Raw genomic sequence first — 14,940 nt, 5'->3', positions numbered from 1 at the left:
GCTGTTAACATTTTGCTCTATCAGGTTTCTCTGTAATTATCTGTATATGTATATACATATTTTTAAAATTTTTTATTAGAAAATAATTTCAAGCTTACAGAAAAGTTGCAAGAAAGACACAAAGAATCCTCTCACCCCCCCTTTCCCCAAATTCACCAACTGCTGACATTTCCCCATTGCCTTAGTGTTCTCTCCATCCGTGACGCACGGAGGGAGCTCTGCGGAACCACTGCAGAGGAAGTTGCGTGCACGTTGCTCCCGTCCCCCATATGTTTCAGTGTCTATTTCCTAAGAATAAGGATAGTCTCCTACATAACCTCTGTGGACTTATCAATCACAGGAAACTTCAAATTGATACAACACTTTCAGCTAATCTACAATCCATATTCCAGTTTTGTCAATTGATCTAATAATGCTCTTTTTGGCATTTTATTTTTCTCCAGTACAGGAGGCAGTCCAGCATAATATATTACATTTAGTTGTCATGTCTCTTTAGTTTCTTTTAATCTGGAACATTTCCGCAGCCTTTCTTTGTCTTTGATGAATTGGCGTTTTTTAAGAAAACAGAACTTTCAAAACAAAATGTTCCTCATTTGGAGGTTATCTGATGTCCATCTCATGTCACAGGTTGAGTTCTCCCAGAACAAGACTCCGAGACAGAGTTTAACGATCAGATGTTTCTTAGGTTGTGCCCTTAGGATCAGTAACTGTGTGTGGAAGGGCGAGGGACGCACAACTCATCAGGGGGAGAAATTGAGCTGCAAGGTAGGACTAACAGCCAGAACTGACTCTAGGTGGACCTCTGAAGCTAAAACAGACCCGTCAGAATTGTCCCCCATTGGGCCAAAATGGCCAGGCTTTTCCACTTTCATTTCATGATCACTGGAGGTGAGCCACCCTGGAAGGGTGTGACGTGGGGTGAGGGGTCTCCTAGGGCTGCTGGCTGGAGGCTGTCTCTTCTCGACTGCTCTCCCAGGAACTCGGAGAACAAGTTTTCCCTGAAGGGTATCTGGACAATGCATTTCCATGCACCACATTTCATGATGAGAATCAGATCCTACATTCCCAGCTGGACAACTACTACGTGCATTTTTTCTGAATTTTTTGAAAGTAAGTGTAGACTTTAGCCCTAAAAACTTCAGCTTACACTCCCCAAAAAAGAGCATTCTCCTACAAAATAATATCATTAACACACCTAAGGAAACAAAACATAGTTTGTTAATGAGATCCAATCTATGTTTGAATTCCCCCAGTTAGTCTCAAAATATCTTTTAGAGCTTTTAGAAATAAGTATCGAATCAATGATCACACACTACATTCAGTTTTTGAGTCTTTTCTCTTTTAACCTGGAGCAATCCCCCTATTTGTTTTTCTATGACAATAACTTTCTAAAGAGACCAAGCCTGGTGTCCTGAAGAATGTTCCTCTTTTTCAGCGTTTTTCAAATTTGAAAGTCATAAGACTTAGTGTCGCAAGAAGTGAGGAAAATACCATTTGCTTTTTCTTAGATGATTTTAAGTATTTAATGCAGATGAAACAATTTTGGAAGAAGTAGACTATCTTTTCTAGAACAGTAATTGAAGGCCCACTTCTATATTCATTATTAATTAAATAGACTCATTAGAGAAGTAAAGAGATAAAATGACCGATTATACTACTTTTATTACTTAGTCATAAAACTGGTTAACTCAATATTTGCGCGCACGCGCATAGTGTGTGTGTGTGTGTGTGTGTGTGTGTAGATAGCCAGATTCTACTTAACCTTCACATCTTCTCTAAGGAAGAATGAAACAAAATAAAAAGCCGCTTAGTTTTTTTTTAATTTGCTAGGAAGTACAGGGAATGAAAGAGTCATCTTATACCATCAGATTATATTGTATCATCATCATATTATATTGTTACTAAAGCCTCTTTAGTCCTTTAGATGTAGCACTGTCATTATAAGTAGCTCTAATCCTCTTAAAGTATCATGCTTCATTCATTATAACAAATTAACAAAGACCTGAGACACAAGAATCTTTTCAGATTATTTCTAAACAGGCTTCCTTCACTACTGTCTTTCAGTTGACCTAGTTATGAGTTTTCTGATGGAAAATAATGATATCTCTGCTAGGTATTGTCAAAATACTTTCAAAATGTGTCAGTGGCCATCACCTTGACAACTGGCAAGATTATTTTCCTCTCTCCTCCCTCCTTTTTTCCATCCTTCCTTTCTCCTTTTCTTTTATGGAAAGAATTTACTGTTATTATAGGACTCATTTTCCACCCAAATTAAGATATATTCCTTACAACTAGAAAGACCCACAACTAAAATATACAACTATGTACTGGGAGGATTTAGGGAGAAAAAAGCAGGAAAAAAAAAAAAAAGAAGATTGGCAACAGTTGTTAGCTCAGGTGCCAATCTTTAGAAAAGAAAAAAAAAGATATATTCCATAAAAATTAAAAGAAGTAGGAAATCTTCAATATAAAAGTTATACAATTTTATGAGGGATAAATATAAAACTAAAGATTTAATTTTATGAGTAGGATAACATATAATAGAGAACAGGTCAATTTTGCCTATTTTAAGCCAATCTATTTTGATTCGGCACCTTTCTTGAGTACCCATTATGTCTAAGTCTCTCTACTGGACCCTTGATGGGTCACAAATCTAATTGATTTATTGATCCATTCATTCACTTTTATGGTTGCTAGAGCTAGAGCAAGTTTAGGAAGGAGAAGGAGGTGGTGGGAAAAAAATACATTTTTCCATAGGAGGTGAACTATGAGGTGGGCTATATTCCTCTTAGATTTCTATAAGCCTAGTATTTTAAAGAACACCATGCTATTTGGGCCATGTCATTTTCAGATGCACAAAATATGCGTATTCAAACTCCACATCCAGGTGACACCAGTGAAAATTGCAGAGTAAGGACCTTGGAAAATTCTCTCCACAAAAGCAAAAAGGAACTGGTGAAGTCATCAGAATCAGAACTCTGGAAATTACCCACAGGCTTACAATAATCTGGGGAATGTTTATTTTAAAAAAAGAAAAGAAAAGAAAGGAAAGAAAAAACAGTTCAATCTCAGTAAAAGAAGTGAGCTTTGTGGCCTTGTTGATTTGCCCTGATCCCAACCTGGACTCTCCTGCTTTGCGATATTCTTAAAAACTAACAGCCTGCATTCATGGTGAAGACTGGCAGCCTGGCAGCCAATGGAAAGGAAGGAAAGGGGCTGGAGCTCCTTCTAAGCTTCATTCCCAGAGAATTATTACGTGACCTGTCTGGTGGCTCCCTGGAAAGCCTCACTTGCAAGACTGTCTATACTTGACCTAACTCAGAGCTCACCTGGTATGAAAAGCTTTTTCCCCCATAAGCGTTTGTCAAAAACAATTACAGGCAATTACTTAACTTTGCAGCTGCCTGAGGTGATAGATACCAGGTGGGAGAAAGCATTAGACTAACCAAAAGCTTAAAAAGAAAAACTGGGGAGTGAGACATACAGAGGAGTTTTGAAAAGCTCTGACACACACCTGGGAATCAAGAAGGCCACAGGCATGTATAGGCTTGTGCTCACACCCAGGACTCTGTGCATTGCCAAGAACTGAAAAGGCCCTCCATTCTCACCCTGGGATGACTTGTCCTGTGCAAGCAGAAAGTGAAGGTTAAGGCAGAGTTGAAAGCGTGCCCCCAACATGCACACAGGGCCCCTCACCAAAAGCTGGGAGACTTATTGGTTCCAGGCATTTAAAGAAATGTCCAGGCCCTATACATACTTTCTGAGCTTTGCATGGTGGTAACAACAAAGAAACAGTCACATGGGCCATAGGACAGCCAGTGGGTTTGATGTCTCTCTGGATTTCTGCTCCCATTTCAGTTCAGGCCACTAAGGAGTTTTCTTACTTTCTTGCCAGCTCAGCCACACATTTAAAAACATGACTTTTACATCTAGTCCACTGTTTTTAGAGGTTTTGTAGTGAAAAGTTTCTAAAGAATATCTGGATAACCATATTGCCAGAAACATAACTCCTCCCAGCCTTTGAGCTATCACTTCCCCATTGTGGTTTTAGGAAGGGTCTACCTACTCTGTCATTTCGTGTCTGAATAGAATGAGGGACAGAGATTGTGAGGCTCCCTGCCCTGTTGGGGAGTCCCACTGCCTTTTTCTGCTCTTCAGCCTCAGAGACAGACTTCAGCCAGCTCGCTTGCTCTTCTTGTCCTTGGGGTCCCAGGAACTCAGACACATCCCTCTCCCTTGGTCGCTGACTCTACCCACTTTTCTTCTCACAGATCTCTCCAATTTCCATAGTCTTTGCTCTACAAAAACTTATTTTTATCTTAAGGCTTTTACTGTTGATCATTAGAGGAGAACAGTAAATAACAGGAACATGATGAAGATGAGAAATTTACAAGCATCTCATACTTTTACAAAAGGTCTTATAATCTTGGTCCTGATTTCCTTGTAAGATGAGTTTTTGTCTTCCAATTTAGTTCTTTTAAGGAGTTGTTCTATATTTAGGTGAAGATCACAGGGACTCTGTTCTCAAAAAACGACCCTTCTAAACTGAAGACGTAAGGGCCTGTGGACTCTGTCAAGACAGGACACAGGCACCCCTCTCCTCTCTAGAGGACATTTGGCACTGAGAATCACCAGACTGAATGACACTAAAATTGGTCATCTTCTGTACTGATCAGGACTATTACAGGCATTCTTTTATAATCCTCTATTATTGTATGATCGAAACACCCAAAATATGAAGTAGATTCTGATTGTGGACCCATTTTTAGCTACCTGGTTAACACAGAGCCTTACCTCCTTCTGAAACTTTGATTTGACGTGTGTTGGACCTTCTTACTCTCTCCTCTCATTTCTTAGCCTTTCTTTCATATTTTCCATCTCATTGTCTCTCTGTGCTAATTTTGGGTAAGTTCTTCAGATGTATCTCCTAGTTTACATTCTCCCTTCAACTGGGTCGAGGCTACTATTTTACACATCCATTATATTAAATTTCTTTGTTTTTTTAAAAATTATACATTTAATTAAGCATAGATTGTTGGGATTTTTTGGGTTTTTTTTGGTGAGACCGGCCTTGAGCTGACATCTGTTACTAATTTTCCTCTTTTTGCTTGAGGAAGATTATCCCTGAGCTATCATCTGTGCCAGTTTTCCTCTATTTTGTATGTGGGACGCCGCCACAGCCTGGCCTGATGAGCGGTGTGTATGTCTGCACTTGGGATCTGAACCGACGAACTCTGAGCTGCAGAAGCAGAGCACATGAACTTAACCACTCTGCCACCAGCCCAGCCCCATTATATTAAATTTCAATATTAACTCTGTAATTTCTTGAAGTTCTGTGTGATTCTTTATAAACTTTCCTGGCCCAAAGTAGAGTTTCTGCCTAAAATCCTAGTAGTTATTAGCGTTTCTGTCTTCAGTCTTCAAGACTTTTAAAGTATTCTGCTAAATTTCTGTTTTCCCATGTATAAAATGAAGGGACTGGATTAAACTATCCCTAACACCCCATCCCACTTTAACAGACTGTGATTCTATGCTCTTTGGCCACCTTGACTCATCCTCTTTCAGAGAGATTAAAGATTGGAAACTGGTTTATAAAAGGAGAACACCCATTCCGCAACTAATAATGGCAAGTTGAAAAAGAATAGAAGTAATAGACATGACAACCAGATCTGTGGGGTGAATACAGGATGTAAGAAAATGGTTTCCCTTCACTGTACATCATACATGAAAGAAATTTTATAGAAATTTAAAGAAATTCTACCCTCCATGCCACCCCATCCCTCTAAAATTCTTGTCAGAGGCAGCATGGCATATGTGCATCGATCGACAGGAGACTGTGTCTGAGCCACAGAATCAGCTGTGTACACCCCGACCAGCGGCCAGGAGAGCCGTCCAGCTGCGGCAGGTGTAGCATTAGACTAGCCAAAACAGAGCTTCAGGTTGGCAGAACTTTAGACATCATCAAGTCCAGTCACATTCAATGCCTGATTTCCTGCTTCGAAGCCTTCAATTTAAGGTCGCCTCATTAAACATCCTCAAGTGTGAGAAAGTGCCGTCCTCTGACACAGCTCTGTACGGAACGAAAGCCCCGTGGTTTCTGTTCACGACTGTTTCTCCAGGCCCAGAACACAGAGTAGATGATGAGTAAATATTCATTAGGTGAATCAATGCCATTTTTAACAACTGAAATCCTTAGAAGGTTTTGCTTTGCATTGAGCTAAAACATGTCTTTCTGTCATATTATTAGTTTTACTCTCTGCCCAGATAAGGCAGCTCCCTCTTTGGCATGCCAGCCCTTCAAGCTTGTGAAAAAAGTCACCCTGCCCTTTCTTCCCAGGATAGAGAGCTTCCACCCCTTCATTCCACGCTCCTCACATGTTTGGTGTTAAGCTTTCTCTCCATCCTCTTCGCTCTCTTTGGGCATGCTCCAGTTTATCATTGTTCCTCTTAAATTGTAATTCTCAGAAAAGAATACCGTACCCCCAGTGCAGTCTGACCAGCTCAAGCAGAGTTGGACAAACTCTCCTCAATTCTACTAGTACAACCCAAGGGCACATTCACCGTTTTTTTTAAGCTGTCATATCCCTTTCTTGACTCACAACCAGCTCGTGGTCAAGGAGAAAGCTCGTATCGGTGCAGAAACGTGGCATGTCTGAATGTCAGAACAGGTTACCACAGGACACTAATCTCAGTGCCTTTGGTGAACGGGGCACATCCTGTGGAAATGCCAGTGACAGCGGACGATGGGGACCTCGTCTGGGTGCATCACGTCAACTCCCTTTTCATCACATCGACTCCCTTGTCACAGCTAGTGAAAGGCACTGAGTAAGCCATTAGTGCACATTACATCTCTCTTTCACGTGGGCTTACCGAATCCATCACAGGGCGATAACTCAGGCCCTGAGCTGCTGCCTAAGCACATCGTCAGCTGGGAAAACCTGTTGAAGAAGACAGTTCAGTTCGTACTGTCACTGGCACAAATTCAATGCAGGTGTTGCTTAACAGGTGAGCTCTGAAGTGAAAGACAGGTCATTTCTAAAGGACATGCTGGATACGGCCTTCCAGTCTCGTTTTCCAGGTCAGTACAGCAGAACTGGCTTTTTTTAATAAGTAATTTCTCTTTTCAGAACCACCAAAACTTTATCTTGAATGCAAGCAAAACTAAAGTGCCTTCAACTCAAGATATGTATGGTTACTACTAACATGACTGTTCTTAGGGGGTTTTAAAGATGAACTTAGAATTGCCAAGCTCTTTTGCTTTTTAATAACTAGTCTCACAAGTTGTTAGATGCCATTTCAGGGAATCAGACTTGAGGCTTAAAACGGTTGTCTGACTTTGCGTTGTTAGAGAAAATCTGCGATGGGCAGAAAAGACGTAGGAACCTGTCCCAAAGGCAGAACTTTTAAAAAGAAATTTTATTGTATCAAGTAGTTTGTTACTGAGTTCCTTCCAAGGTCCTTGTCGGGAAATCAACTGCTTGCCTTGTGTTTCAGCGAAAGTGTGCTGAATTACGTACTGGCATAGGTGCCAAGATACTTTCTGACTGCTTTCTTGGACTCGAGGACCTGGAGAAGCACTTGGCTCCTGAGTCTCCAGAGTACCACAGGGGCGGTGCAGGGACCTGCCTGCATCCGTTCTTTCTCATGAACCACCACGCTCAATGACCTTAGAAGGTCACTTCCATTTTCCTCAAGTACCACACCTCTGTTTCTGAGACGAGGTGAGTAACATCAAACATGAAAGAAAGATATTAAAATGATTTAATGTATATTTACTAGTCCAGAAGCAATTTGCAAAATAATATAGTTAAGAGGTCCCAGAAGTGGTTCTTCCCGCGCATTTCTACCGCTGGCCGGACAGCAAGTAAATGGAAAAGATGCCACCACATGAAGTGAGCTGAGAATAAAGAGAAGAGCTCTTAACATACAGCCGTGTGCTTTACCGTTGAACCAGTGTCTTTTTCTCACTCCCTTCCCTTCCTCCTTCCTTCTTTCTTTTCCTTCTAAGGAAAGAAGAGGAGAGGATAAAGAGGGGTTTAAGCTACGTTCGCAAACGCTCCCTTGCCCTCCCCTCTAATTAAGCAAACTTGGACTTGGAGAGCCAGCTGGGAAGTGAAGAGTCTTTCTCCTGCAGCTCTACAGCTGTTTTGGGCACGGCTGCGTGTTTATAACCTTCTCTCACAGATGTTACATTTTATGAAATGTGACTCATTAGGGTGGTACTGGTATCTTTAGATGAAAAGAAATCCCTGAGGGTTGAATGATTACACAAGTCTGGTTCACTGAAAACCTGAAATATTTTAATAGAATATTTCCTGGAAAAAAAGGCAAGACTTTGCTGTACTTAAATGAATCAGAAAGACCAATGATTTTAAATTCGTTCTTTCCTCCGGGAGGAACGAGGGAGGGACGATATTCTGGTTTGGGGAGCGGTTGTTTTCATTTGCAGAATGTTTTCAATTTGTGTAGACTTCTTGTTTTGGACCTTGATCAATATTTTTGTTCCAATGTGCAAAAAAACCATTTACTAGAAGACATTTTCTGATGCCCACTCTGTGCAAAGCCCTGGTGCTACGTGGAGGCGTGGAGAGCAGTAAAGGAGCTGGAAGATGTTGTTCTGCCATCTTTGAGCTTCTCATAAAGGTTTAAAACTAGATGTCACCTGTGCTTTCCAGACGAGGCACCTGGGGTCTCAGGGGGAAGGGGTCTCACTCACAGTCACGCAGCTAGTGACATGCAGAACTCGAACTTAGAACCTCTCTCCTGAGTCCCCTTGCTCTGTCAACATGCTGGGCTTCCTAGTACCCGCGCACTTAAATGGGGTCAAGCGGCATGGCAGGGCCAGAACTGGGGTGAGGCAACTGAGGCTAAATGTTAGCAGGAACCCAAAATTCCAGCCATCAAAACTAAAGCAAAAAACTCCAAGCCGAACAAAATGTCGTGGTCTCAAGAGAAGTCAGAACCTGACCTGCACTTGCGTGACCCAGCCTCCTCGCCTCACCCTAATCTTGGCCCAACGTCATGCAGGCTGAACTTTTGGGTGGACCAAGGGGGAAAACCGACCAGAAAACATTCCCATGGCTGGGATAGTTGTACAGGAATCCTGAGTGTACAGAGGGAGATGTCCAGATGTTCAGAGGCGGATCACAGACTCGCCACAGCAGCGACTTGAGGTGAAACAGCTCTGATTTGTTCTAATGAGAAGCTGAGACTGAAGGGCATAGGGGGAGAACTCAGGGTGTGACAGTGGGTCATGCTAACCTCTCGGAGATGCTGTTCCTGTAATGAACTTGGTTGCCTTCAAGGGCTCTGCTGGTGGAGGACAAAATAGAGTCCCGAGCCTGGGAGTGGGGTGTGGTTGGGGGTCGGAACTAGAAACTGGGCTAAAAGTTTTCCTCCCCTTTTTGATTTTCTTCTCTCTCATCCACGCCCTGTGCCTGAAGTATTCAGCCAGGACATGGCTGTGCACCATTTGAAAGTACCCTTTGCCCTTAGAAGGGGTGCAGGAGGAAAGGAGAGGCCTTGGGCACATGCTGTCCTCCAGGGTCATTGCTGGTCCAGTCACCACGAGACACCAAAAGGGGACTTGAGTCTTTGCCCACTATGAGCACTAAAGAGTATGCATTTGCCGGAATGTCCTCAGGGCCTACCTGCCATGGGCTACGTGGGACTTGGTTTAGGTTCCTGGTCTGCAATTTGGCTCTTCACTTTTCCACGTTTTGCAATGACTTTAACAGCAGAGTGAGAACCAGCCCCAAGAAGAGAGTAGATTCTGGGTGACTGAGGCTCTGCCCCAGGCTAACGTGTCACTAGGACAGGAGCTCCAAGTTAAAAACTGTTCTCACAGAGGCTCCCCTGGGCCTGGAGGTGGGCAGTGGCGAGGAAGTCTAAGAAAGAACCAAAGCAGCTTTCTCTGTCCCGTTCCTCCTCAGCTTCCCCCCACCTAGCCAGCCTCATTTAAGGGAGGAGGGGTTTAGCTTTCATGTCGTCTTGTTTTTTCCTTCAGCCACAAGAACAGCTCTAGAAAAGGAAAGTAGAATTCTTCTCTAAAGTTCAGCCTCCTTCTCAGAATCTCTACTGCTTTAAACACTCTCGAGAAAGGATTCCTGTCCCTCGGGTGCCTAAAGGTTAAGAACATGGGCGTTTACAAATCTGGGTGAGAACTCTGACCACGCCAACTTGCCAACTGAACGGTTTTTGCAAGTTCTTTAATTTTCCTCTCTTCAGTTTCCTAATCAGTAAACAGAGAATAAGGGCTCAAACATAATCTCTGTAGTCATACATTCTTGCCCTTAAAGGAGCATGTTCAAGGCCCCGAGTGCAAGCATCAGTGCCTTCCAGGGTCCCCCATCCAGCAGCCACTCGGGCTGTGCCGAGCCCCCGAAGGGCCCCCAGGGCAGCGTGTCTGTTTGGTGCATTGGTTGGTAGGTTTGTAACGTTCTCCACTTTGAACAGCTGTAAGTTCTCGCCTCTACTAAGCCAACATTTTCCTGCCTAATGGGCCAACATTTTTTCCCTTAGCTCCAACCTTGGAAAACACGGAATAAATCTCTTTCTTCTTCCTCAACTTCAAGTATCTGAAGACAGCTGTCAGACGCCTTAAGTCTCCTTTCTCACTGATTCCTTCAACCTTTCCAACAAAGACATATCCCAAGGCCCCTCAGTCTCCTGAACCCTTTCTTGTGCACGGCTGTGGTTTTCCAAAGTTCTTCTCAAAAGCTGTTTTTCAGGCTCAGCAAACTACTCCTGATACAGATTCGCCGTGACAGAAAGGAGTGCTGAGGGTGCTAGCTCGGTCTTCACTGCCATCAAAGGATTAAAGTGTTCATGACGGATGTCTCTAAGCCATCACAGTAATGACTCTGGCACCCGTTGTGTGGCGATGATCAAGGGGCGAGTCTTCCAACGTGTACTTTATCTTCCACAGCTGTTTTATCCCACATTCCCTCCTGTCTCCTCCTAAGGGGAAAAAGTCAAAAATGTTTCCAGGCGTAATCTTGCATGAATGGGAGGAGGTTCTAGAATTGTCGCTCTTCCCTCCTCCCCCAATTTTTTGCTGCTGTGTTGAAAAAGCATTACTGTTGCACCCAAACAGGTTCCCCCTCCCCTCCCTTCACCGAGTTCTCATACTGCCTCTCTGCATGAGGGACAGTATTGGTTTGTGAAGTGGCTGCAACTTCAATGTATTCTGCAAATTCTTTGACTATTGGTCCTTCTCCTTTAGGAAAACAGTCTTTTCTTTCTTCAAGAGAGGAAATATCTTAGGGGCTGGCCCCAGGGCCTAGTGGTTAAGTTCAGTGCATCCTGCTCAGGCCCAGGTTCATGGCTTCGGATCCCGGGTGTGGACCTACACGGCTCCTTAGCCATGCTGTGGAGGTGTCGCACATACAAAATAGAGGAAGATTGGCACAGATGTTAGCTCAGGGCTAATCTTCCTCAGGAAAAAAAAATGAAAAAGAAAGAAAGGAAAAGAAAAAAAATGAAAGGAAATATCTTAACATAAAATAAAATAAGAATATAATGGCTGCCAATTCACCCTAAACCAGCTACTCCTCCTAGACTTCTGTAAATGTCATTGACTATAAGTGGTTGAGAACCAGCATATCTGTGGTGTCAAGCAGTGATGAGATAGAAAACAGGTATACTATGGCAGCAGCACAGACCTCCGCTGGGCACCTCTGACTTGTCTGAAGTGCATCTTGTATCCTTGCCTGCAGAGATTTCAGGTCACGGTTAAAGATTCTAGACTCACACCAACATAGGATTTTCAACCTTTTAAAAAATTTTTAAACCATGGGTGGTATCTAATTATGAGAAGTTTTACAATCTGTTAGGTACCCTGTTGTGACTATAGCTTCCAGAATCATTTCCTCAGTAGACATAGCACTGCCCAGAGGACGTTAACAAGGATCGAAGCTTTAGTTGTGACTTGTATGTGAATGAAAATATCCAAAACATAAATTGGAACAATTCAGATCTCCAGGAGCTATCTAGCCATATGCCCTACAAAAATAAAGTTACAGAAATCCTGTGCCATCAGGGTTTTCAAATTCAGTGATTTCATTCTTTGTGCTAAAAAATTACTTGTGTATGTGGAAACCCCTTTTCAAGGAAATGCTGGTTTGGGGATCTCTCTCAGCTAGGACCAGGGCTTTGCAACATTCCATTGTTGGTGGTGGTGCAACATTCCATTCTTTCCCAAACTCTACACAAAGTTTGGAGAGAAATGAGATAAAGGCCTGGACTATATCTTTTAATAGCTTTTTTCAGAGAGAAGTAAGAGAAGTATAATGCCTTACAGCATTCTCTTTTCTCAGCACTCTTGGCAGATATGGGGATAATAATGACATTTGGGGGCAGACACGGGGCTGGTGTCTCACGAGGTGGGAGCACCATACAGAGTCAATATATTTTTTTTTCTGCTTTTTCTCCCCAGATCCCTCCAGTATATAGTTGTATATTTTAGTTGTGGTTCTTCTAGTTGTGGCAAATGGGACGCCACCTCAACATGGCCTGATGAGCCGTGCCATATCCATGCCCAGGATCCAAACCCTGGGCCACCAAAGCAGAGCGTGTGAACTTAACCACTTGTCCTCAGGCTGGCCCCGCCAGAGTCAATATTTTTAAATATAAGAAGCACACAAAACAAAATGAGTTTTAAAATCTCTACTTAAACCTTCTCCCCCTCCTCTTGAAGCAGCATGCATAAATCCCGCTTTCCCCTTCCCAGCCCCTCCTCCCTCCATCGCCCACTGCTTTCCATCTGACGCTGCAATCAGTCATCAGCAGCCATGACTACTGAGCACGCTGTGTGCCAGGCACGGAGCCACCTGCTTCTCGAGGGTTTCCGCACGTGTTGGTCACAGCAGCCTCTGAGCTAGCAGTATCACTGTTCCCATTTTACCAGTGAGGAAAGTGAGGTTTCCAGGTGCTCGGTGACTTGTCCAATATTCCACAGCCAGGAAGGGGTAGGACTGGAATTCGAAGGCAGGCATTCTGACTCCAGAGCCCACAGCCCACTTTACCCCCTGATATTTAAATTATACTTATGTGTTAATTATCTTAAACTCTTGCAAACGAATGCAGCCTAAAAGTTTCTCTGCGACCCAAGGTTAATCATTCACTCTGTTTCCTCCCAGCAGTCAACAGAGCTGTACAAATCATACGAGTCAGGACACTACCTTCTGGGTGGAGCGTTAAAACAATGGGCACTTAAGTAGGCGTTGACTTTTCACATACGTGCTGGGTCCTCTGAGGCTGTCCAGGCGGATCGTGGGGCTTAGACCTGCAGGTCAGCCTGCAAGCCTTTTATGAAAAGAGCTTGGTCCCAGCAGAGTGAAAATAGATGTCATTTCATTTCCGCTTGATTTGATCATCTCTTTTTTTTCATAATGGAAAAACTTTCTCCCAACGCTACTGCCTTTAAAACTGAATAAAAGATTTGTACATCTAAAATTAGTTAGCTTTTCTACCCAAGGTTGATTTTCAATGTCAATTCAATAAAAAAATTATTCTCAAGGCTATACTCAGTTTAGTTAAGCTTCCTGAAACATTCTACTAACTTCCTAAAGGAACATCTCTCAAATATGTCTCCTCATCTCCATCGTCACTCCCCCTGCCTCAGGGCCTTCCATCTTGACGTCAATTGTGGCAATATTCTCCCGAACTGCTACCAGATGATCTTTACAAAAACAGTGACTTGGTGATGTCGCTCCCTGCTATAAACATTTTTATTTGCTCCCAACTGGCAATGGATTAAAATCCAAATACTTAGGCATGACATTCAAAGATTTTCATGAACAGAACACTCCCTTTTCTTTGCTGTCTCTTTCCCAGACAAACCAAAATACTTCCATTCTTCCTAATATACCAAGGAATATTGTCATTTGTCTTAGTGTCTGGGATTCAGCAATAAGCGACATGGGAGCTACAGATAGGCAAGACACTTCTCTATCACAGGATAGGCCATGCCGGGCTTGGGGTGGCAGGGAGCAAGCTGCAGTCACTGTCCTACCACCTCCAACCAGCTGGAGCATCGGGATCAGGCCCCACCTGTTTCCACTCAAGCTCCTTTGGTCCCATCAGTGAGTACCCACGGTTTCTATAGAACACCGCTGTGCCTCAGCACCTTCCAGACAGAGGCCGTTTATCCAAAGGGCAGCCAAATATTCCACTGGGGCCAAGCATCTTGAGTACAATCTAGGGTGTGGCATACAGTTTATATTTGACAGTTAGTGGAAAATTCTGAGCAATGCCCCAAATAACCCCCACCCCGCAACCTACACACACACACATACACACATGCTTTGCAAAGATGACAGCCTTTGAAAAATCAAGTTTGCTGACCATAGTTGTTTGCTGGGTCACAGATCTATGGTTTTCACCAGAGAGTTTCTCTTTCATGTCCATGGGTTTTTTTCTACACACTCCTGTCATCCAATCAGGAGGAGAATAGGGGTTCCCTCCAGGGCCCTATGGTTTTCACAGGAGACACATTCAGCTTTTGAGTTCTTTCCCCCCAGGGTGGAAGGGGGCCTCTCCACGGGCACAGCACAGAGACGAAGGTCAGCACAGCAGCTCCTTCTCTCTGCTCAAAGTGGGTGAGGGCCTCAGTTTTCTTAGGGATGCACTTTTGAATGGTCCATGAAAACCCATCTGACTTCACGTTATGGAACTAAATTAAACCTCTCTGCATTCACCAAATGCTCTGCCAGAAGGATCCTTGGGGTTTTGTCAAGGTAGACAAACACAGCGCTTCCCTCGGTAGCCAAGTGTCGTTTAAAGCCACATTTAAAAGTTTAACAATACACATTTCTACCACATGTCCCTTCCCAAAATCATCTGGATTTTATAGACTATTTATCACTACTCGTTCTGCCAGAACTCTTGCAGTGAAATCTGTTTATTCAGAAAAGACTTTCAGCTTTACCGTCTAGAAAA

The 14,940-nt window shown here is 43.3% G+C and overlaps 1 protein-coding gene and 1 long non-coding RNA gene across 7 annotated transcripts in view; one reads left to right on the top strand and one right to left on the bottom strand.

The window, feature by feature from the left end:
* The window catches only part of CMKLR2 (chemerin chemokine-like receptor 2), a 43,592-nt gene that overhangs the window by 15,128 nt on the left and 13,524 nt on the right, over positions 1 to 14,940 (top strand). For 2 of the 6 annotated variants that reach the window (XM_008528696.2, XM_070580885.1), the window contains one exon: positions 7,495 to 7,721. The exons of 2 other annotated variants lie outside the window; for them this stretch is intronic. The gene's annotated coding sequence lies outside the window, so the exon portion shown is untranslated. Of the gene's footprint in view, positions 1 to 4,197; positions 7,079 to 7,494; positions 7,722 to 14,940 lie in introns of those variants that run through there. 2 more of the 6 variants (XM_070580884.1, XM_008528697.2) reach the window with 2 other exon arrangements.
* LOC139076686 (uncharacterized) lies at positions 8,279 to 13,171 on the bottom strand. Its single transcript, XR_011528574.1, has 2 exons — positions 12,905 to 13,171; positions 8,279 to 10,959 (listed from the first exon to the last, which is right to left on the bottom strand). It is a non-coding gene; the product is annotated as an uncharacterized lncRNA (long non-coding RNA).

Source organism: Equus przewalskii, chromosome 17 (assembly GCF_037783145.1).
Source record: "Equus przewalskii isolate Varuska chromosome 17, EquPr2, whole genome shotgun sequence".
Lineage (NCBI taxonomy): Eukaryota > Metazoa > Chordata > Mammalia > Perissodactyla > Equidae > Equus > Equus przewalskii.
This window is presented reverse-complemented; position numbering and strand designations above follow the sequence as displayed.